This window comes from Gymnodraco acuticeps, unplaced genomic scaffold (genome assembly GCF_902827175.1).
Source record: "Gymnodraco acuticeps unplaced genomic scaffold, fGymAcu1.1, whole genome shotgun sequence".
NCBI lineage: Eukaryota > Metazoa > Chordata > Actinopteri > Perciformes > Bathydraconidae > Gymnodraco > Gymnodraco acuticeps.
In genome coordinates this window covers 400,320-425,200 of record NW_022991973.1, presented here as the reverse complement: position 1 = coordinate 425,200, position 24,881 = coordinate 400,320, and the positions used below count along the sequence as shown (strand labels likewise).

Below are 24,881 nucleotides of genomic sequence, written 5' to 3'. Positions count from 1 at the left end.
CGCAGGTCTCGCTTGTCTCAAACAAGCCTAGTCTCTAGATAAGTTTACAGTAGTTCCTCCTTCTTATTATACATCCATAGTTCGCTGTATAGAAAACTGTAGTTTCCATAGTTTCCCCACAGCAGCAGACGCACAAAATGACGTCCGCTGGCGCATCATAAACACGTCGGATAGTGAAAGTGCATTCGGATTCTCTAAAGTACCACAGTCTCTTCTCCTAAGTCCTTTTGAATTCTCCTATCCACTATCCTTTAACCCCGTGACGTTTCACTCAGAGGTCAAGGAATAGGAGTGTTACGCTCCCCGGTAGTTACAGGAGTGAACTCACAATGCTGAACACAGGACGATGAAACAGAGCTTTTGAGGTAGAAAAAGGTTTATTAACCAAAAACCTATATAGAGTCAGACGAGGGAGTTAATATCCAATAAACCCAAAGCCAGGGTTTGTCAACTGAGGTGGTGCGGATATGCACGGAGATACTCTGGCGAGGAGAGCCGGGGAACCAGAGCTGGTGAGAGTTGACAGGAAGGAGCTGATGTGCGTGGAAGCACGAAGGTACACTGGCAAGGGAAGCCGGGGATCCAGAGCTGGCGATAGTTGACAGGTTGGAGCTGGTGTGCGTGGAAGCACGGAGATACTCAGACGAGAGGAACGTGGCTGGATGTGGCAGGCAGAGGAGTAGGCAGATGGATTCTGACGGAGAACACAAGGGTTAGATTTGGCAGGAACACAGAGAGTTAGTTTTACCATAAACTACACGTACCAAGTCGAATTACCAGCGAGGTGAACCGACGAACTGGTGAATACTGGATGAGAGGACCGGGCATATAAGCAGGTGAAGGTGAGTAGTGTAATCAGGATGATGAGCAGCAGCTGCAGAGGTGAGTTGGAGGGAATCAGAAGTGGGTCAGCCACACCCAGCCCGGGAGACAGACAGACAGAACGAACATAACAAACATAAAACAAAGAAGAGAAGACGGAGGGAGATACTGCAAATCCTCACAGTACCCCCCCCCTCCACGGGAGCCTCCTGGCGACCACCAGGCTTGTCAGGGTGTGCTCTGTGGAACTCCCTCACCATGACATGGTCCATGATGCGTGACCGAGGCACCCAGCAACGTTCATCCAGGTTGTAACCCTCCCAATCAACCAAGTACTGAAAGCCCCTGCCCCGGCGTCTGACATCCATAAGCCGACGCACGGTGTAGGCAGGATGATCATCGATGACTCGGGGGGGGAGGAGGGGGAATGGTTGGAGGGCACAGGTCACTAGTGTGGACTGGCTTGATCTGGGAAACATGAAAGGTTGGATGAACCTTCATGGATCTGGGGAGTCTCAAGCGGACAGCAGAGGGGTTAATAATGCGCTCAATGAGGAAAGGCCCAAGGAACCGAGGGGACAGTTTCTTTGACTCGGTGAGGAGTGAGATATTTTTGGAAGACAACCAAACTGATTGTCCAGGGGTGTAATGGGGAGCGGCATGTCTGTGACGGTTAGCTGACCGTTGATTCCTGGTAGAAGTCCGGAGGAGTTCTGAGCGAGTGTTCCTCCAAATCTTACGGCACCGTTGAATGTGATGCTGGACAGAAGGAACTGCCAACTCACTCTCCTCCTCAGGAAACAGGGGAGGTTGGTACCCTAAGGAGACTTCAAAAGGAGAGAGCAGTTGCAGATGACGTGAGTGAATTAAAGGAATACTCCACCCAGGGTAGAAGGGAGCTCCAGGTAGATTGATTGCGATTGGCCACACAGCGGAGAGTAGCTTCCAGGTCTTGATTGGCCCTTTCAGTTTGACCGTTTGACTGGGGATGATAACCAGAAGTTAGACTGACAGATGCACCAAGTGAATGACAGAAATTCTTCCAAACCAGAGAGATGAACTGAGGTCCACGGTCGGAGACGATGTCAGCCGGGATTCCATGCAGGCGGAAAACATGCTGGGTGAGAAGTTGACCGGTCTCCAGGGCTGAGGGAAGCTTGGGCAGAGCTACAAAATGGGCACATTTGGAGAAACGGTCTACAACTGTTAGAATAGTTGTGTTTCCTTGTGAGGGAGGTAGGCCGGTGACAAAATCTAGTGCAATATGAGACCAAGGTCGACTTGGGATATGAAGGGGGTGGAGCAATCCTGCAGGTCTCTGATGAGAGGCCTTGCTCCTAGCACATGTAGTGCAGGCTGAAACAAACTCCTTAGTGTCCTTGTCAACTGTTGGCCACCAGAAATGTCTCCGGAGAAGAGAGAGAGTGTGCGGTTGGCACTAGGATGATTAGCGAAAAGGGAGCTGTGGACCCATTGCAGGACTTGAGAACGGACAGAGTTGGGGACAAACTGACGGTTTGGCGGACCACAACCAGGGTCCGGTTGCTCCAATAGCGCCTCCTGGATGGAGTTACTGATTTCCCAGGTGAGGCCACCCACAACACAGCTCAGGGGAAGAATAGAGTCAAAAGACGTGACTGGTCCCTCAGACGAAAACGACCTGGACAGGGCGTCGGGTTTAGTATTCTTGGAACCAGGACGATAAGTTAGAGAGAAGTTGAAACGACCAAAGAAGAGGGCCCACCGGGCCTGTCGGGAGTTTAGTCGTTTAGCAGACTGAATGTACTCCAGGTTCTTGTGGTCAGTCCAAACAAGGAATGGCTGCTCGCTGCCCTCGAGCCAGTGTCGCCACTCCAACGCCATCTTCACCGCCAGCAGCTCTCTGTTGCCCACATCATAATTTCTCTCAGCTGGGGAAAGACGGCGAGAGAAGAAAGCACATGGGTGAAGCTTATTGTCTGGCCCTGCCGTCTGAGACAGAACAGCGCCAACCCTGATGTCAGATGCATCTACCTCCACCACAAACTGCTTGCTTGAGTCTGGCTGGATGAGTATGGGGGCAGATGTGAACAAGGATTTGAGGAGAAGAAATGCCTTGTTAGCATCAGTAGACCAGGTAAACTTGATCTTGACAGAAGTGAGACTGGAGAGTGGAGCTGCTACCTTGCTATAGTTCCTGATGAACCGGCGATAGAAGTTAGCAAAACCCAGGAACCTCTGCAGCTCCTTCCTAGTAGTGGGGACTGGCCACTCGGAGACCGCTAGGATCTTTCCTGGATCAGCCTCCAACTCGCCCTGCCTGATGATATATCCCAGGAAGCTGACCCGCTCCTGGTGAAACTCGCACTTCTCAGCCTTGACGAACAGCTTGTTCTCAAGCAGCCTTTGCAGCACCTGACTGACGTGGTCCTGATGTTCCTCCAGACTCGTGGAAAAAATCAAGATGTCGTCAATGTAAACAAACACGAATCGGTTAAGGAAGTCTCGTAGGACATCATTAACCAGGGCCTGGAAAACAGCGGGGGCATTAGAGAGTCCAAAGGGCATGACAAGATATTCAAAGTGACCAAGGGGGGTGTTGAAAGCTGTCTTTCACTCATCTCCTTGGCGAATTCGAACAAGGTGGTAGGCATTCTTGAGGTCGAGCTTGGAGAAGATGGTGGCACCTTGGAGAGGTTCAAATGCTGAGTTTATCAGGGGAAGTGGGTACTTGTTTTTAACTGTAATGTTATTTAGCCCACGAAAGTCAATACAGGGTCGGAGAGACTTATCCTTTTTGTCCACGAAGAAAAACCCAGCACCCAGAGGAGAGGAAGAAGGACGAATTATCCCAGAAGCAAGGGAGTCACCGATGTATCTCTCCATGGACTCTCTTTCAGGCCGAGACAGATTATAAAGCCTGCTGGTGGGTAAAGGAGCTCCAGGCAGCAGATTTATGGGACAATAGTAGGGACGATGAGGAGGGAGAGAGGGAGCTTTCTTCTTGTTGAAGACCCCACTCAGGCTGTGATAAACTTCAGGAACACCAGACAAGTCAACTTCAGCAGAGACACAAGGAGCAGACTTAGGTTCGACAGGGACGGGAGGCACAGCAGACTGTAAACAGTGAAGGTGGCACGACTGGCTCCATTCCATGATTCTTCCTCCGGCCCAATCAATATGTGGATTGCGGGTGCGAAGCCATGGGTATCCAAGAACCAAAGGGGTTGCTGGTGAGGAAATAACCTTCAGTTGAATCTCCTCTCTGTGATTACCAGAAATAAACAAGGTTACGGGTTGTGTCTGCTGTGTAACCTTAGAAATGATTTTCCCATTTAAAGCATATGCTGTCAAAGGTTCCGTTAGAGTTTCCAAATGTAACCCCAGCTGTTTGGCTAGTTCACAGTCCACAAAGCTATCCTCAGCACCAGAGTCAACGAGAGCAGAAAGGGGCAATGTCTGAGCGTTGAAACTAAGTCTAGCAGGAATAAAAAAACGGGGCGACAATAGGTGTAGGTTGCGAACTCGTCAGGACCCCCAACTTTACTGACGAGCCCTTGCGTTTGGGCGGACAGGACAGCCAGAGAGGATATGGCCCCCCCTTCCACAGTACAGGCATTCTCCACACCTCATACATCGAAGGCGCTCCTCAGGGGATAATCCAGTGCGTCCCAACTGCATAGGTTCCACCATAGCAGAAGTGGGCACGCGGGTTGGTGAGGAGAAGCCAGATGGTCCGGACACAGAGGGAGCAAACCTGGGTGAACTGTTTGGCTGATAAGGCAAAGCAAAAGGAGGACGCTGAGTGCGCTCCGCACGGCGCTCCCGCAGCCGGCTGTCGAGACGAGAAACCCAGGAGATTAAGGATTGGAGGTCAGCAGGCTCCTCTCTTGCAGCCAGCTCATCCTTCAGTTGATCCCTCAATCCCCTAACAAACACAGCCCTTAAAGCCGCCTCGTCCCATCGGGCTTCTGCCGCCAGTGTGCGAAACTCGATAGAATAATCTGCAACGGTTCGAGTTCCTTGTTGCAGATTCAACAGACGACTAGCAGCTGAGCCAGAGTGTTCAGGATGATCAAAAACAGAGGAAAAATGATCCGAAAAAACTCCAAAGGAAAGTGTATAGTAATCCACAGAAGAACTCAATGCTTCGGCCCAGGTTAAAGCTCTTCCACGAAGCAAACTCAACATATAGTTAATCTTAGTTTCATCAGAGGAAAAAGACACGGGGCGCCGTGGAAAGGCTCAGGATCGGTAATGGGGAAGTCCCGGCATGGAGTGGAATCCACAGGTGGATAGGAGGAGGCAGGAAATGTAGCAGAAGACGTCAAAGCTGAGACCTGAGCAGCAAGGGTTGAGACGTTTAGAGCCATGGACTGATTGCTCTCCACTAAGGCTCGAATCATCTGCTCATGATGGCCCAGAAGATTTCCCTGATGGGAAATGGCGTGCTTGACTGAGGCGGGATCCGATCCGGCGTCAGCGGAGCTCATAGTGACCAGTTCGTACTCGGATCCAGAGCTGGCGATAGTTGACAGGTTTGAGCTGGTATGCGTGGAAGCACGGAGATACTCAGACGAGAGGAACGTGGCTGGATGTGGCAGGCAGAGGAGTAGGCAGATGGATTCTGACGGAGAACACAAGGGTTAGATTTGGCAGGAACACAGAGAGTTAGTTTTACCATAAACTACATGTACCAAGTCGAATTACCAGCGAGGTGAAACGACGAACTGGTGAATACTGGATGAGAGGACCGGGCATATAAGCAGGTGAAGGTGAGTAGTGTAATCAGGATGATGAGCAGCAGCTGCGGAGGTGAGTTGGAGGGAATCAGAAGTGGGTCAGCCACACCCAGCCCGGGAGACAGACACACAGACAGACAGAACGAACATAACAAACATAAAACAAAGAAGAGAAGAAGGAGGGAGATACTGCAAATCCTCACAAGGAGATAGGGTTAGAATTTAGGATCTGATTTTTAAACTATCCGAACGCAACCCTAGTCCTGTGTTCACTGAGGGACCTTTACCTTTGTTGTTTTTCGGAAATAATTCCCGAAGTGACTGCATCATCATTCATCTGAAACGAGTTGAAAGTGAGAGCAGTGGGACAGAATGTGACTGTAGCTCTGGCTGAAGGGGCAGAGGATTTGAACCTGGAGCTTGTGCAGGACTTCGCGATGCACATTACAACACTCGCAGAAAACCGTTTAGACCACGGGTTATACAGGTGAGTACAACAACAACAACATTCATCACTCAACTCCATTCTCAAGATAAGAACGCAAACAACCACTTTGTTGCCTAGCAAGTTTTCTGTTTTCCTGTTCATTTTGCTGTTCATTACGTTCCTATAAGAAGTGTCACACTGTTCAGTGGGGTCCAAATACTTTTCATTGATGGTTGGTATAAGTTTGGTTTAATAATGATCTCTGGTTAGCTCTAGCGAGGCTACACAATGAATGGTGTTTGTAGCCTATATTTTTATTTGTATAAACCATTATCAGAGGTAAGTAGCCTACAGACTTTGTTTTTAGAAATTAATTCGCTGTTGGTTTGGACATAAGGAGTCATGTTCATGCTGTTCCATGACATTTTTAAATGCAATATATTTTTAAGCCTAAAGTTGTTTTTTTATTTTAAAAGTAGTATTATACAGAGAAAGATAGCTCAGAGTTAATTTTAACTGACTGAAAGGCCTTTATTGAAACTTTTTACACAATGTGTGGGACAAAACAAGCAGTTTGACATTACCTTGAGTGAACTATACCATATTTTCTTACATTTTGTAAACCAAATGACTAATGAATTAATGATCAATGGAGTCTATAATGAAAATAATCACTAAATGTAGCCCAGGATGAAAACAAAATGTGTAACCACACACCACCCTATACGTAGACACCTGGTACACACTCAAACCTCAAAGGGCAGCTGTCAAGCGCTGCATGAGCATTCCTGTGGTTTAACACTATGCATTTAAACATAAGCACTGACCAAGTCCCCGGAAACAGCCCTCCTCTCGTCCACACTCCACCCTGTAGGTCATTAACGTATCGGAGAGATGCCCGCCCACAGTGAAGAGAGGGGGGAAAGAAACAATCATGTCACTGGAGAGGAAACACACGCATGCATCAAAAGGTAACTGTTTTGGCAAAGACAATATTTCTTGTATCTTTAGCATTGAGTGCACAAGATACTAATAGGCAGCTGACTGCCAGCTGTGTGTGACCACACAGCAAAGATAAAAGAGCCGGCAGCTGTGGAGCAAATTACCTTAAACAACAGTGAATAAAGAAATACCATCATAGCAACATTCAGGCACTTCAGATTGGTTAGAGGTTCATATGATACTAATATAATTGATTTGGTGGAGGGTGAACCTTCATCTTGACTAGCAAATTGTTAAATCATCTTGGTAATCTTTCTAGGTTTTCCACTTGAAAATGTATGTTCTTTGTCGATATTGTCGACTGGATGGCACAGAAAGAAATCATGTTAAATAAAGCCTCTGCTGCACAGAAAATGTTACTATTTGCTTCATCAGAATGATGCGTTTAAAACAAAAGAGAGACTCTGTTATGATTGAACTTTATTATTGTCCACAGTAAGGTCAGCAGTTCAGACCCATTTTTATATTTCATATGACACATCTGCAGAATGTGAGAACCGCACTTGTCACAGCTGCATTTTGGTGGTTTTTAAGAAGCTGCTCTGAAGTGACATTCTAATATGACGCATTTCTTTGAATGACATTCAACTTGGCAGCACTATTAACTCCCATCTGTTCCACACAAACACTCTTAAAAAGGATCCATAAGACATGCAGGCAGGATGGACTGTTTGTGAAGTATATATTTGTGGCTTTATGCATATGTGTGAATGACTGTGTGTGGGAGTGTGCGTGGGCAGCGGGGGCGAGGCAGCCAGTTCACCACAGAAAACCTCCAGTCGAACTGAGAGCATGAAGCATATGACCAGCCCTGAGGAAAAGTGTGTGTCTCTGTGTGTTTGTGTGCAAATTCAAAACTGTTCAGTGCTTCCTCTGAACCTCTGTGGCCAAAAAACATGAGTAGCAAAGCAGGATGCAAAGCTGAACAACACAGCAAAAAAAGAAATTGTTTTACCCAGTCCTGCACCTGTGGTACCATGGAAAACTATTGACCTTAAAGCAAATTTGATGCAGATTAAATCTATTCGACATAAAGTCAGTTTCACATCTTTAGTAAGCATGCAGGATGGAGAGAAGTGTGTGGAAGGCGTGAAGCACTCTTTCGCTTTCTTGCATATGATTGGATTTCACTGTCAATGATTGCATTTTAACTGTAACCACAATCTCCCCTTAACTTAAACATGTATTTTAGTCTACAGTATAATGCTACAACAAGTCATGCTTTTTCTATTTTAGTACTATTTTGATTATCAATACAGTATTGAAAGAACTACGCTGCTGATAATGTGATATCACTGATATAACTGTTGTTAAATTCTCACAATCTCAAAAGCACACACAAAAAGCGCCAATGTACCCAAACTGTGGCCTTCAGAACCAGACCGTCATTCTGCATTTAAGGCAGCGTGCCCTGCTGCTGATAAGACACTGTTCTACAGGGGTTAGCATGCACAATGTCATGTAAGGCATGTCCAGCCAAGGCGAAAGACAAAAATGTCTTCAGTTTGACAAAAGAGGTGTGACATACTCTGTGCTGCTCGGCTGCTAAGCCAGCAGTGAGAATAATTCACTAAAAATGAAAATGTAAGCTTAAAACAATCTACTGGATAATTTTCTAGCAAATCCATCTGGTTTCCTCTAACAGTGCTTTTTGAAATAATTGTCCAATATACTGTATGAGCTTCATATGAGCTGGCTTCAGTTTTGGTCGGACAGTGGTGTTCTAATTTGATTTAACAGTATTACATATTTAGGAGCCTCCGCACGCCTGCTTCAGGAGATTTCAAGCTGCCTTGCACCTTCGGATTAGTGGCATTATATTTACATTACAGAGACATTAGATCTCCTTATATGACTTTCAGTCGCAGTGATAAAAGCCATTTCAGAAAATATGCGCGCTGCTATCGTGAAATCAATCGGCTAATTTCCATTTTTGGACGGGAACACAGCCCTTCCAATATTTATTCAGGTCAGGCCATCGTATTTTCCCACATGCTATGAATTCATTTGGAGTGGAAATGTGCAAGTATGTGGTGTGTGTTCTCTCTGTCTCTCCCCTAACACACACACACACACACACACACACACACACACACACACACACACACACACACACACACACACACACACACACACACACACACACACACACACACACACACACACACACACACACACACACACACACACACACACACACACACACACACACACACACACACACACACACACACACACACACACCACACACACACACACACACACACACACACACACACACACACACACACACACACACACACACACACACACACACACACACACACACACACACACACACACACACACTTTATTGCAGTTCTGGGCTGGCTAATTGTTGTGTTTGGCCCACTACTCAGAGTATGCGCAGGCAGGTGGCAGGTTATGTTTTATTTTTCTGCAAATCTAAACAACATAAAGTGTTGGAGACAGGCAACTTCCCCAATTGAGCAGCCTGCAGGAGTCAGTGAACCAAAAAAGCTTTATTGCTTGTTAGGGAGGGAAAGGAGGGAGGAGGAGGAGGGAGGAGGAGGAGGGGAGGGTAGGGGAGGGTAGGGAGTAAGAGAAAACAAGTGAGAGATGAAAATATTCAGCATTAGTGTTTGTGTATGTATGGTTGGTCCCCAAGTCTAATCCTCGCTCCAATCTATGATAGAGGTGTTTGGTCTTCCAAAGCCAGAGGCAAGGTCCACTTCACTCGGAGGTTGGTGGGTGCAAAGCTGAGGTCAAAGGTCATCATCTGGATAGTTTTAGCTATTTTGGAACGTCCCCTTTAGCGCTGATTGATGTCACGCAGTGTGGCCTCAAAACCTGTGACCCCTAATCCCCTCTGCAGTCTGTCTGTGGGCATAGAGTTTCCATGCACAGGACAAAGTCTTTTTTGACGATGCAAGATACTCCTGCCAGTGAAAAAGTGTTTTGTGGCATTTTTTGTGGATATTAGTAACACGTGCATATCTATGGGTTATCTATGGTTTATACATTTATAACTTAAAGCATACATACATTAACCTTATTGAGGTTTCAGATGAATAATTAATTTCCTTTGAGATTGAAAATATGCACTTACCCTATTAGAATTGACAGAAAATCACTGACCAGCACCGGCCTGAATTCCCTGTTTGCAGCCGAGGACTGATTGAGCCTCGGTGTCGCTTTATCCAATATACTTTTATGTGCTCCCACTGTGTTAATAACATGGAGTTTATGGAGTGTGCTCAGTAATTAAATAATGCAGGATTACTTTGACTGGGAACACAGTGGATGATATTTTTATTTCATGCATTCTACACCGCGGCCCTCTTGTGGCTCTAATGGGATACAGATGGCGGCCAGAGGTTGTCCGACAGGCGGTCGGCACCGCAGACTGAGACCAGCGGGGAGTGTCCTGAAACTTGTTCACCACATTACTGTGCCCCACATGCAATGCCTGGGGCCAACTCAGTGTCATTTTGTGTGTTTGTGTGTGTGATATATCATATATATATATATATATATATATATAACATTTTTCTGACAATTTTGGTTGTGTAGATTTGTTCCATTTTAAATTTTTAAATACTGACTTTTTCTCTCACTAAATGCAACTTTAGTCTCTACAAGACTCTCCAATTTCATCCAACCTCCATGGCCTGGAGCAAGGCTAGACCATTACATTATATTGCCACGGAGGCATTTGTTGGGTGGAAGGCCTTAAAACAAACTACTTGAGTAAAAAAGAGCCTATTTATCTTCAATCTCTCTACTGGGTTACAAACTGAGTTCCTGCAGTAGAAGACTCCCTATTTGTTCACTTATATCTGCCACAATTAAGTTTGAGAGTTGCCAGACTGTGAACATTTTGGTTGGTTTTTCTTTTTTAAATGTTTATACCAGCAGCATGTGGCTGTTATATGAGTCTATTAAAGGGCTTCTGTTATTTGTAGCAGGCTTTTTGTCAGCAAATGTTGTCAAAGTTTGATAATCACTTTTTTCCATCTATCATGCTAAATTGACCCGCTATGAACTGACTTTTACAGCAAAGCAGCCTAATCAGCATTGCCAGCTTTTTGTCCTAGGTTATGATTCCTGCCATTTTCTCTCTTCCCTACCAACATTATTACAATTCTAAATTATACCCCAAAGGAATTCAGAATTGTTACGGAGGCATGAAGTTTGCTTTGTTGACTTGACTGTGACTTGGGAAGAGCTCACGGTGGGACAGTGCCCTGTTTGGGAAAAGCCTTTTGATTAATCATACAAATCCTCCTCAGAATGGTCCAGAGGGCTGATGGGATGTGGCGTTTGAAAAGATCCGTGGGTCAGAGAGCCTTTGAACTTCGACCCTTGAACTGTGGCTTTTCATAAAGGTCCCTAGACAAAAGGGGGTGATCAAATGTTGCACCTCGTGATCTGCCCAGTTACAGAGCAGTGAAAGTTAGAAATCTAGAGTTTTTAAGCAATATTTAAAGGTGGGGTAGGTAATTTTGGAGAAACCAGCTCGAGTGCGCTAGAATTTGAAAATACACAGCCGGAAAAAATCTGCCACTTCCTTACAGAGCCCCTCCTCCAACACACACAAACGCACATGACCAATGAGGGCACGAGATAAGTTTGTGCACAGATGGAAGGCTGACAGGCAGGTAGGCCATCCAGCAGTGGCGGCTGGTGGAAAATATTTTTGGTGGGGCTTTTGATATAGTGAGTAAAACATTTTTTTTTGGGAGACCCTTTAAATTAGTTTCCAGTGCAGCGCGGAGCTCGCTTTAATGCTGCGTTCAGACCGGACGCGATGCGAATATTCGCTTCGCTCTAAACGCTCCTATCGCATCGCTCTATTCGCTCGAGTTTCACCGCGGCTGCCAGCTGTGTTTACTCGCATCATTCAAACAAGACGCGCTGGCTCGGGAGCTACAACTACAACAAAATGAACATATTTTACCATGATTAAATTGTAATACACGTTTCTAAATGATGCCGACGTAACAACATACTGATACCGGTTAGTAAAAACCATGAATTAATGCTTTGACAAGTCTGAAGACAGACGGCAGGCGAAAAACCTTTTAGAATGCTTGTTTTCTGAATGGAGCTTGGCTAAGCTAACGTTATATATGTTCCGACCGTCCACACTCACAACAACGGCCTATACAGACATAAATAAACCAGCGACTGTATTCTCCATGACACAGACAGTCTGTGGTTTGTACTCGTTTAACTTTTGTCCAGTTTCTGAACAGATCGTATCTGTCCCCGGCTGTTTGAAGAGCAAGCATGGGAAACAAAAGATAGCATTTACCTGTTTGCATCGTTTGCATCCAGCTAGCCTCGTTGATACGTTTTGTCTTTTTCACGAGCTTGCTGTGATATATACAAATCGGGTTGGTCCGGTCCAAGGTCTTTAAGTATCAATTTATCTCCCAAACTTCTCCTTGGGAAAGGATTGGAGAGTAGCTCTTGCACGGAATTGGGTGCGGACCGAGGTCCGGCGACTCCACCTGCACACCATTCTAAATACTGCGTCACCTTGGTCACTCACGAGTCTAAAAAACAACTCACGTCACGTAAGCAACGTGGGCGCCAACGTGAGCGCCCTCGTGACCAAAATATTTGACGGCGCTGATTGGCTGAAATTATGTTTCGGCGGCACAGTTTACTATTGAGACTTTTGCAACGTGCTGGTTGCTGCTGTTTGTCTCGGGGGCTCCGCCCGGTAATGATAAACTAATGCCACGGGCAAGGCCAGGCAGGAAACATGTGACTTATCAGTAACTTTAGATATCGTAACACAATTTTAAACGAGATTTTATTGTAGATTATACATTTTACTGATACCAATTGTATGATATTTACCTTGTTCATTAAAAATAAAAATATAAAATATATATTTAAAAAAAAACAAAAAACATTTACATTTTTTTTTATTTTAATTTAATATTTTTTTAAATATATTTTTTTGAATGTGGGAAGAGGTGGGGCGGCGCCCCTAGCGCCCCTATGGGCCGGCCGCCACTGCCATCCAGTCATTTTAGCTAAAATGATTGGTCTACTACAGCTTCCACAGATTACATTTTTTTTATGGATTTTTTGTCAAAGCACTTAAGATATTCATTGCTATCGGGATGTTAAGAGCATTCAATGGAATATAACAAAAAGTGTATCTCGAGCCGGTTTCTCAAACTTACCTACTCCACCTTTAAGGTTAGAAAGATGGATTCATGATGTTTGTAATTATTGGGGATCGTATTGTTCATTAGCGTGTTGATAAAGACATTAAAACATACCACATTGGGAAATGGCTTCATGTTAATTGTGGAGCTTCACTAAATAAAGACAATGAAAGATTGCAGGACGGCTAGAGAAAGCAATTGAGAGTTGGCAGCCCTCCTGTTTGATTAGCCATTAGCCTCTGGTGATGGGAGTCGCAGTCAGAGCGCCACTCCCTTTGATTACAGCGCGGCTGAAAAATACATCTCCCCAGCCAATACATTTCACTTCAGGGGGCTGATTTGGCTTGTTGCTTTTTCGCTCCCTCTCATATTGTAATCAGACATGCTGTCATTGTGGACAAAAGAAAAAAAACAATGAAACATAATCATACATAAACAGAAAAAGTAGAGTCAGGACTTTTGAGAGGAAGGGGTCAAGATTTGTTGGATTTAAAAATGCGCCAAAAACAGTTTGAGAGGACGGTCCAGAAAGCATAATTTCAAGGCTAGCTTTGGAGTCAGAAAGAGGGCAGGCTTTACAACTACAACGTAGAGTAGATGAGTTTTTTTAACACCGGGCCTGCTGGAAGCAACATTGTTATGATGCCAAAGACTTTGTGATGACTTAATAAAGCGTTCTTCCAAGTAAACAGGATACCTGCCAACAAACTGTTACAGATGATTGATTTCAGTATAATACTCAAGGCTGCTTTCGAGGAACACTTTCATTTCTCTGAAGGCCCAGGTTCAAATGACAATGACAAAATGTCACCACCTTGCTGATGTGTCCTTAAAAAAAAATAATACAATATCACCCTTGCAGCTCCAGGATCACTGCTCTGAATGTTTTTCATTTTTGTAAAGCACTTTGAATTGCCTTGTGTTGAAAGGTGCCTCTTTTACTCCGATCTCCCTGAATGGAAGACAACATTTCTCTCCAGAGCCCCACCTTCAGTGCTCGGAGCATATAAACTTGAATTAAAACATGTTAGAAATATGTTTTATTGTGATAGACAGAATATGGTCAGTGTTTACACATACATCTTGTGCTTGTGATTAAGTCAGAGATAAATCTTTTGGACACAACAGCTGGCAGTTCATGCCCCTGCTATTTTCACTCCAACACACCCCTAATTTCTTTTCGTCTCTCCCTCCCTTGCTTTCATGCTTGACTTGCAGCAGCTTTTGTCCAGTGGCAGAGCAGCTCGTCAGTGAGAGGGGGGGGGGGGGGGGGGGGGGGGGGGGGGGGGGGGGGGGGGGGGGGGGGGGGGGGGGGGGGGGGGGGGGGGGATGGTGTTGGGGCCCAGTGGCTGGACGGTGCTGTAAGAGGCTTCCTGTTACTACCTCCTTCAGATGTGGAAGAACATGCTCTTTTCACCTTAAAGCCTTCCATTCATAACATATAGCCATGTGCAGTTGCACTTCATATCAGGCTTTACCTTCTCCTTTCTGTTATACCCTCACTCTTATGTAGGGGTACCCTCCTTCCTCTTTAGTTACATATCTTATACACAAAACTCCAATCATTGCCCTGCATCTGTTCCATCTAACATCTGTAGTCCCTCCAGGTTCCCCGCTGTGCATCATGTTTGTATGTGTGTGACATGATGGCCTAAGGGCTACAAGGGTGACCATCTTCTCACAAGACCTCCTGCTGTGTATCCTGCCAGGGTTACAACTGCCAAACTGGACTTGCTGTAATCCTGAAATTATCAAAACATTACCAGGGGGAGCTATATGTGAGAAGTGTCTGAATCATTTATCATCCGAGGTTGAAAAAGACCAATGAAAATAATTATTGACGAGATCTGGACATTTCTGTTGCCAAAGGCCAATGCTGGAGTTGTCAGACACTTTCAAATGGCCTAAGAGACTCAGTTTTTCATGACCAAATTACGAGCCAGATATATGACTATTGTGTATGTACTGTGCATCATGAAATGCCACCTGCACACTTTACTCAGGCGCCATTCCTTGTCTAAACCAAAGGGAATATCTCACACAATAGGGGGCGGTGGTGGTGGCGAAGTCAATAGGGACTCGGCTTGGCAACTGGAAGGTCACCAGTTCAAGTCTCGGCAAGACCAAGTGCTACCGAGGTGTTCCTGAGCAAGGCACAGTTCCCTACACTGCTCCCCGGGCGCCGTGCAAAATGGCAGCACACTGCTCCTAACACTAGGGGATTAATAAAAAAAAGTCCATCTGTAGTGAGAACATTTTGTACATGGCCATTCAATCTCCTTACATGTGAAGGGAAAGTGCAGACATCCTCAGTTTGTATGAGACACCAGGTTTATTTTACAGTGTAAGGTAGTTAAGGAGAGGTTATAGAATCACGGAAGTTTGTAGGCTTCATCCTAAGTTGACCATGAACTGCTTTAGAAAATCTAATGGCATTCCTCCTTCCAATAGTTGTTGAAATACTGCCACAAAATGGTGAAACGACAGACCAATATAGCCTTCCCTAGAGTCAGGCCACTAGCATGAGTAAAAAAATACAACTACAAAGGGTATAGGAAGGAGGGGCTGGACAGAGGAAATGGCTTGGCGATTTTCGGCCTGCTTGTATCTGGGAGTGTTAAAGCTAACGAGATTGTAAAAATGCCAGTCTTAACAGGCAGCAGCAGGATGTGTGTCTATTAAAGGAGAGCAGCCAGGTACACACATACAGTACATAGTGAACACGTACACAGTGAACACACACACACACACACACCACACACACACACACACACACACACACACACACACATACACACACACACACACACACACACACACACACACACCGCACTTTCTAATCAGACTTTACACTCCATCCCCGCCACAGCAGCATGACCACGTGCTACGTCCCGACAGCATTGTGACTAATTCAGCCATTGACAGCCAATGCTGCGCTCTAAGCCGTTACTAGATGGTTGAAATTGATTATTGTGCAGAAGACTCGACTGTCGTAATGAAGTTAGAGCTCAATCAGCTAATTAGAAAGCATGTGACGTGTGTGTGCTTACTAGAATGCATGCAAATGGACGGGTATTGGCCAACATTCGATGTGCAGACATGTTCGTATACATGTACCTGTACACGCCTGCATGTAATCATATAAAGGTTCAGCGGTAACATGATAGCGGCTGAAGAGATCCCTTCAGGGGCGGTGCGGGAGGTTCAAAGTCACGTCTGCATTTCCCTTCTCCTCACTTGTTTCACTATATATCCATCCAACATGTCTGTCTCCCCCCCTCTCTTTTTTTTCTCCCTCCCTCCTTCTCAGCAAAGACCTGGCTGTCCAGCTCCAGTATTTTAAGCCAATCAGCCAGGCGTTCCACACATCCTTAATGAGCTCACGGGGGACGTGACTTGACTATGGCGACAAGCGTGCACCGCTTCCCAAAAAATCAACATCCAGCTGCTAGCGTCTAATTGTCTAGTAAGTGGCAAATCATAGTAATATGGCAGACAGTGGGGCATCCAGACTTTTACAGGCTCTCGCAAACACACACACACACACACACACACACACACACACACACACACACACACACACACACACACACACACACACACACACACACACACACACACACACACACACACACACACACACACACACTCAAGTCCTTCCTTCCTTGATTGTTTTCTCTTCACGTAAACTAAGAGACTGGCAGTTAAAAATACACACATGTTATCTCTTAACGTTTACATCTCAGAGGACACACACTGTCTTCCTGCTTCTACAAGGCTTCTGGTTACTGAGTCTTGTATACGTAAAAAAAACAACCCACATTAGTATTCATTTATAACTTAATTCAAAAAGAGAACTGACACTTACACCACTGCATTAATCTCTCTGCCCTGCTTCATTAAGGCCTGTTTTTTTCCCTGCTTGATGCAGGCGTAGTGGTCGCCATAGCAACACAGTCATAATTTATCATAACCAAGTGGCTAATATGCCTATAAGCGCTGTGTGATCTTTGACCCCACACTCACTGGCTGAAACACTTAATATTCCCGTTCCATTGTCTGCTAATTCTTCTCCCCCCTCACTCTCGCTCACTCTCTCACTCACCGGCTCTCGTTAAACGCATGTAATTGCCTAATTCTACATGCATTAGAAATGTAGTGTTTAAGTAATCATCGCCGATAAGATTGGGATAACATTTCAATTACCTTGTCGGTGCGTTATCTTAGCTGCAGTGTACATAACAATTAAATAATCAGCACAGCTTGACAGCAACAGCTGTTATGTATACACAGCATGTATTCACATTTTCATACATCTCATTTTATAGGATGCAATTTAACACGTTTTCTTCTCAGTTGTGGAAAAAGCAACAGCAGTGCAGTTTGAATTATAGAAACTGTCAATCTACTTGACGGAGCAAAGTCCCTGTGCATTTTAAGCCATAGCTTGCAGATACATTTAATTATATGCAGTGTTCGTTTATTGTTCATGTGCTGGTGCCAAACTATTGACAATCATATGGAAAACAAACAAATGTCTGTATTGGCTGAAAATAATAAATATAATAACAAGGAAAGCTATCAATTTGATCGTAGCTGTTAGAATAAAGAGCTTTTGAGGTGTTTCTTTTCCAAAGCTGAATTCCCCTTGAACTTCATGGCTGAGAGCCGCAGAGATGACTTGCAGAAACAGCGGCAGATGTTTTCTATTAAACAGGGGTGCCCTTAAATCAGCTTGGGTTGCCACTTCCACTCCCTGACACATTTCTATAAAAAAAACACATGAGGAATATTTCTACTCGGATGACATTGTGTGTGTGTTGTTGTTGCTGTGTGTAAGTGTTATGACCTAATATGCCACAGAAGGGTAACATCCACAGAAAAGCCATTATGAAATTGCACTGAAACTGCATTTTCAAACGGCAACATTTACCCATTACACATGCACACTGAACTTTGAAATGTTTCCCTTACCTGACTCGAAGAGATAAGGTTTGAAAGAGACAGAAATAAAAATACCGGAAGAGATAAACAACCACGTTTTGAGAGCCTGCACATATTTGTAAATGCTTTGTTTGTCTGGCGTGTGGGCAGGGACAGTAACAGCTGGATTTCCACTTTTATTTCAAAACTTGTTTTTCACAGATAGCATCGGAACTGTTCACTTGCAACATCAAAGTATGAAAAAACAGATTTGTGATATCTAAGAGAGGAAACACTTGGTGCACTGTTTCTGTTGAATACTGGGGCGGATAAGGAAGTCGTGTTTCTCCCCGTTCTACATAGCTTTAGGGGAAAAACACCAAACACACAGGCCTATTACTTCTGAATCCACTGTCATAGCCTATTCTGTGTACATATGTGGCACTTTCTGTTATGTTTATGGCAAGATAATGAGATTTAAAATAAAGTATTATACATGACATTAAGGACAATTAGCTTTATTACTTTGTAGTTTACAGAGAGCAATGAAGAATTGACGAGGAGGATCATTTAATCAACAAAGCATACACATAACGATTAGAGCAGGATATCCCGAAGATGAGAATATGGAAATGTTTGTATTTGCCCGCTCTACAAAATCCTTTGAGTTTTTTTTTCTCTACATAATGAAATCCAAATGGTGCACGGTTATACTCGGAATACATTTTAGTCCCTTTGATTTATTATATCTTTTCCCATGCCAATCTTAATGCATAATTGAATTTGTATCAAACCTCTGAGTTTAATTCACGAGACAAACAAAAAAACGATTTTCTCAAATGTTCATGGTTTGTAAGGAAGTGTGGCATTTTATAAGGCTCAGAAAAAATCACACTTGATAGAGACACAGAGCAGTTAGTGGGTCCGACCACCGACTTATATTTAGATCAGGGAAACCACAATGTCATCGTTTCTCAACCGTTCTCTTCGTCTCTCACATGCAACATGGAAAGAAGTGTGCAGTGCGATCCATCACACAGCGCTTTATCTCTGTCGGCCTCAGTCCCTCCCTCTCTGTTTATCTCTTTCCTTCTCACACATTCCACCTCTTTTGTTCTCTCACCTTTAAACACACCCTCACTTGACTCTGTATGTTCAGTATCTCACATCTTGTTATTTCTGTCTCTTACTAGCTTGGTTTTTCCCTTGTTTCTCTCATCTGTTTTTTATTATTTCCTTTACAAGCTTGCCTTTCCTCCCTTAGGTCCTCATTCCTCCTCCATCTCACCCATGCTTTTCTCCCCGATATTCTTCCTCTTCATCTGCAGCTGCGTCTGAATTGAGCTGAGCAACATCTGCCTCCGGAGAAGCCTTAAAAAAGAGAAAACAAAACAAACCGATTCTCATGAGCAATGGCCCCCGAGGGTTCATTGCGCACTAGACAGCAAGCACAGAGGGCCTTCCCCGTAAACCTATTGTTCTCAGCCCTGTTTGGGGGAAAAGCGTGTGGGGAGAGCCTTGCCATGTACCTGAGCCAAAGGGCTGAAAAGACATAAGGCTTTATGGGAAGACATTACCGTTAAAATGAAGCAATGAGCCTTGTTTAACCTGTGTGAAAATGGTGTTTGTCTTAGATAATCCTTTTCATTACTTCAACTTCTTTCTTCATTTGTTCTCACTTTGTCCAGACTGGGCCTGAACTCAAATGAGCAGTAAATACGCAACATGATGTGTTTCAAAGGGGATGAATGATGGAGAAGGAGGGACAGGGGTGGGGAGGAATGCACATCCAGTGATCCCATGATTTGCTCGCAGACAAGCCCTCTATAGCTCTTCGACACGGGCACAATGAGCACTCTATCGGGGAGCTAACCAGCCATGTCAAGCAATCGCCTGTTTGATTAAAGGGCAAGAAAGAGGGGCTTTATCTGCTAATGATTGGAGGGAGAACAAAACTTATTTTGTTTTTCAATTGGTATGTCTTGGAGGAGGGCTTTTCCGTGCAGATTTCTCCAGTCATGCAGTAGGAGAACATTTCAGTGTTTGACTCGATGTTTGGGTGCAACGATACAGTGGCTTATCCAGGCAGAGGTCAGTGAGCCCAAGAAAAGTCAATATCAGATACGGAGATGTATTCAGGCATTCAGGCTTAAAGAAACAAAGACATAATACACACTCACTTTCTCCCCCCTCCTTTCACTTTCTCAAATATTGAAACATATAATGATGTTAAAACTATTATATGTTGTCACTACTCCAGACAGAAAACAGATGCTGTGTAACTCCCATCACTTCCATCACTTGTCTTTTATTCGATCTTTGTATTTAGTCCAGTTATAACTGAACAGAATAAAAAAAAAGTTATATGTATATTTTTTCTTTAGAGGAATGTGTTTGCTGTTGGTGATAAACCCACAGATAATTTTCACCTGAAATCTGCAGTTCTCAACTCTAATGTGAGCTTTAGAGTGAGTTTTAGCTCAAACTCAGCGGTCCTGGCCCTGCAACTTTACTGTTTTTGGTTCACTCTCATGGCAACATTTTAGTCACAGCAGGCAGCTGTTTTCAGCCAGAAGCTCTTAAAACCCACTGCAAACTACATACCCAGCACCAAATGGCACACAGACATGGTTTTATGAACATTGTGGAACATTTAGCAGCTAAAAAGACAGAGTTGGTAGAGACCAAAAACAAAGCTAAAAGAGAGTAATTGCTGCATTCCAAACAAATAATGTTGCCCTGTTACTGCTGGAAATATAAACAACTTGTTTGCTAACAACTTTGCCATATCAACTTGGTGATGATAAGCCAATGCGGACAATTAGATGCAAGAGGTTCAAAAACAGTGTTGGGCCTGAATCTAACTGAAATAGGTAATCTTGTTCAAAAGTTAATGTTGATACATATATATTTATTCACCAAGGAATTCTTCAAACATGAAAAAAAGGCCTTTTTCACAGAATTGTGAATGGTGACAAATTAAAAGTCTCATTAATATAATCAATGATTACTGGCTTTCATTTAGCAGCTTCAGTTTCATGGTCCTGTCATTGTACTTGCTGTCACACTGTCATGGCTTTCCAGACACTTAATTCGAAGCAATTATAAGTAACACCTGTGCTTTTTAAGACAAGTCAAAATGTCTGCAAGTCAAAATGTCTGCTGTGAAAAAGGCCTGTTGCTCACAGACACTGATACAGTTTGTATTACAATGTCTCCATTAGGCAGAACCTCCTCTGTTATTATGAGCTGACATTTTGCTTTCCAGGTCGGCGATGCCACCAGAGACCTAAATCTTCGTATTTAAGGACCTATTAATTGCAAGCCCTCTGATACTAATGGGACTCTTAATAAGAGCCTCATTAAAGACAGGTGTACGGTAAGGTCAAACAGGAAGACAGTTGACATCAGTTGTTAAACAAATATGCAGTGTGTTTTCTGCTGCAGGTGTCTAATTGGAATGATCAAGATCTAAGCTATTGCCAATTAAACCCAGGTCATTTTAATTATAATACTCAACAAGCAACACTCCTCAAATTACTAATGCTTTTTCAAAGAGCACATTGCTTAAAATAATAAAAACAAATTCCAGGAATGAAGTCTGATTATTTACTGAAGCTTGAGGACTAATCAAAAAGCATCCATGCAGATATGCAGCTGTTAAAGGAGGAACCTGAAGCGCACTGAGCTTTAAACGTGTTGCCGACCTATCTTCATGCTATATTAAAGCCACTCTTTAAAAAATGAGACCCCTCGCTCTTCACTCCGACTGCAGAGACACTCCTCTTCACAGGCAGAGACTAAAATGCCATCTCCTAAGTCTATAACTCTCTATTGCTCCTACTCCTCATACGTGAATTTACTCTGCTTTTAAATTCCCCCCACTCGTAAAACAAAAGCACCTTTTAGAAAAAACCTGGGTAAGTTTTGCATATAATTATCATTTTAACAATCTGACTGCTGACTATTTCAACATTTGTGCCTTGGTAAATGCCTTTAATGTGAAGCATAATGCTGTGTAAAGTTTCAAGAGATCATCATTACCATGAGTCGTCTCTAAAACATGGATGGTCCCTCCCTCAACAGTAATAGCCCAATGTTATTTTAAACTGAGACCCGTGTTATGTCATGTTATCCATAGATAGATGGATGGGTAGATATAGGTCTGAAGCATCTGTTAGTTCCATCATAGTACTATCTCAGTGCATGATGGGAAAAGCACCAACTCTCAGGCTTCTGTGTCTCATGGCAGTCATAACACTGCTGTCAAAGGCTCCAGTGTATATGTGTGTGTAAGAGCTTCTTGTGGTGTTCTTGTGGATGGGTGAGCGTATCGTTATAGTTCAGAAGTGCAGTGGGTTCTCTATGCCATAATTCATAGTCTAAACAAACACACACACACACACACACATACACGCTTACCTAGTGTGTTTATTTATGTATCAGTCAGTCAGTCATAGAAATTCAACCCCGTCAAAATGAATTCCTTAGAACAATAATATTTTATGATACTATACAACGTGATGAAACTCATAGGCTGCATCAGACAAATGTGTGTCGTGTGTGTGTGTGTGTGTGTGTGTGTGTGTGTGTGTGTGTGTGTGTGTGTGTGTGTGTGTGTGTGTGTGTGTGTGTGTGTGTGTGTGTGTGTGTGTGTGTGTGTGTGTGTGTGTGTGTGTGTGTGCATACAGTATGTGTATGTATGCAAGTGCAGGTTCTGCGTATGTGACTGTCATTGAGTGTATTGCAGTGATGCCTAGCCCTTAGTTTATGTATCAGTGAGCGGCATGTCGAGGGAGTCCTAAAAACAAAGGCAGTTTTCAGAAAGCCTGTTGGCCATCAGTCTGCTATGATAGCCATAACAGATGTATAAACACTCCTCAGACTTCCTACTGAGTGCTAAATGTTGGGAGGCACACGTGTGTGAGTAATGATCTGAAACTACGACGTTTGCAAGCAACATTTCATTTGCAAGTTTGGAAAGTTAGGAATAGATTAGAGGATCATTAGGAACAACGGTGATTTTTCTCTCTCAAGAGTGTAATTAAAAATGGACCTGCTTTGAATACAAGCAACACAAACAACTCTGTATGGAAATGTATTAATCCATACAATAAGAAATGACATGTCAGCCAAGGAGGTGGGTACTGCAACTGAGTTAAAAAGTCCTGCAGAATAATAAATCCTCTTGTGATATCTCATGGTCATGATTTTGCTTATCTAGAAAATAATGGGTTTTTCATTTTGAAGATTTAATCTCTAATGGTCTTAAATGTATGACTGTTAATCAGACGTGGAAGTGCTTTGCCACAAACAAACAAGGTCATTTTGTATTTCTTTAGATCTTCTGGGAACAGCAAGCAGATGATAAAGTATGGCCATTTGCTTTCCACTGGGTCCCATCAGGCTAGTTCAAACTTTCCAGAAGAAAAACAAATGTTTCTATTTTTTTCTAACCTCTTTGTAGTTGTTTTTATATAATTAAACGTTCAGTGATTTTCTAATTTATCACTAGAACTTAAAAATACTAAAATGATCACAAAAGGAAAGACATTAATGGATTATAACAACACAGCCCAAAGGGTAAAACATTAAATAAACCTTAACTGCTCGGCTAATATGCCTCAGTGTATTCATTGACTAGTCTCTCTGAAAAAGCACTCACTTTTCCTCATGCTATGGTTGAGTGGTTTCAGGGGGCCATGTGGTTCTACAGTCCCTGCTTAGTGGGTGTATCTCTTGAATGAAGCCATAGAGTTCTATATTTTACAAGCTGTGCCACTGGAGGAAGTTTTTGTGAGGAACAGGGCAGGCCATTTGCATCTGAAACAACCTCTCCCAGCCCCTTTTTCTGCCTCTCCCCTTTCCTCCATGGCCCCGGGCTAATGCTCTCTTTTCCGTCCGGAGCAGGCCTGTGCACCTGTAGATTAGACACACACAAACATTCGCTCTCACACACACACACTCCAGGGTCCAGCTGTGGGCTGGGGACTGTTCGGTTTAGCTAAGCTAGCAGTCCAGGCTGCGTCGGCCTAATGATGCGCGACTGGCCATCTGTGGGCCTCTTTGACAGGAAAGACACAGAGGAGAGGAACTTCTCTTCCACTTAATTTAAGTTAGCCCCGCTAATGAGGACTGCAAAATGCCTACCAAACATCTGACACTTTGATCAATTCAGATTTAGTCTAACAAGAAGATGTACTATTTCCCTGCTTTTATGTTTCATGTAATGCTTACGGCTCTTAAGGTTAACTCAAATCAGTGCCTCTGTAACTAAGCACTTCATTTTGGTCCCAGTGCGGGGCAGCAAGTCACCCATTGACTGCAGGTCCTGTCACTGTAAACTCCCAGTGACTCTGATTGAGGGTGTAGACAGTCATTTGTCAAATAGAGATGGCAATGTTTCCTTGCACCTGTCAGTTAGTCAGTGAAGAGCTTCACTTTAAGGACAAAATACTTGAGAGGTCTAGATTCATATCTTCTCCTCCTCGCTGAGTCCCACCATATATCCACAATAAAAAAGAATACAATATAAAAAATAGTATAATGCATGATAGGGGTCTTTGCTGAAGCAAAAAGCACTCCAGCAGAGAGACATTTTTTGAGGTTCAGGCATTAGCCGTACATGTCTTTGAAAAAAATTAGCAGTCAAAATTCGATAAAGTAAAATGTATTATTGAAGCTGACAATTGAGAGACCCGACCAAGGAAGGAGGCAGAGGCAGAGAGTTAAAATATAACCCGGTGTGGGCATTTATTCCTCATGCGCACATAATTCACAGCCTCAATCTGACAGTCC

The 24,881-nt window shown here is 43.7% G+C and overlaps 1 pseudogene; it reads right to left on the bottom strand.

Annotated features, from left to right (window-relative positions):
• Positions 1 to 1,250: 1,250 nt before the first annotated feature.
• LOC117536176 lies at positions 1,251 to 19,885 on the bottom strand (annotated as a pseudogene).
• Between the last annotated feature and the right edge of the window lie 4,996 nt (positions 19,886 to 24,881).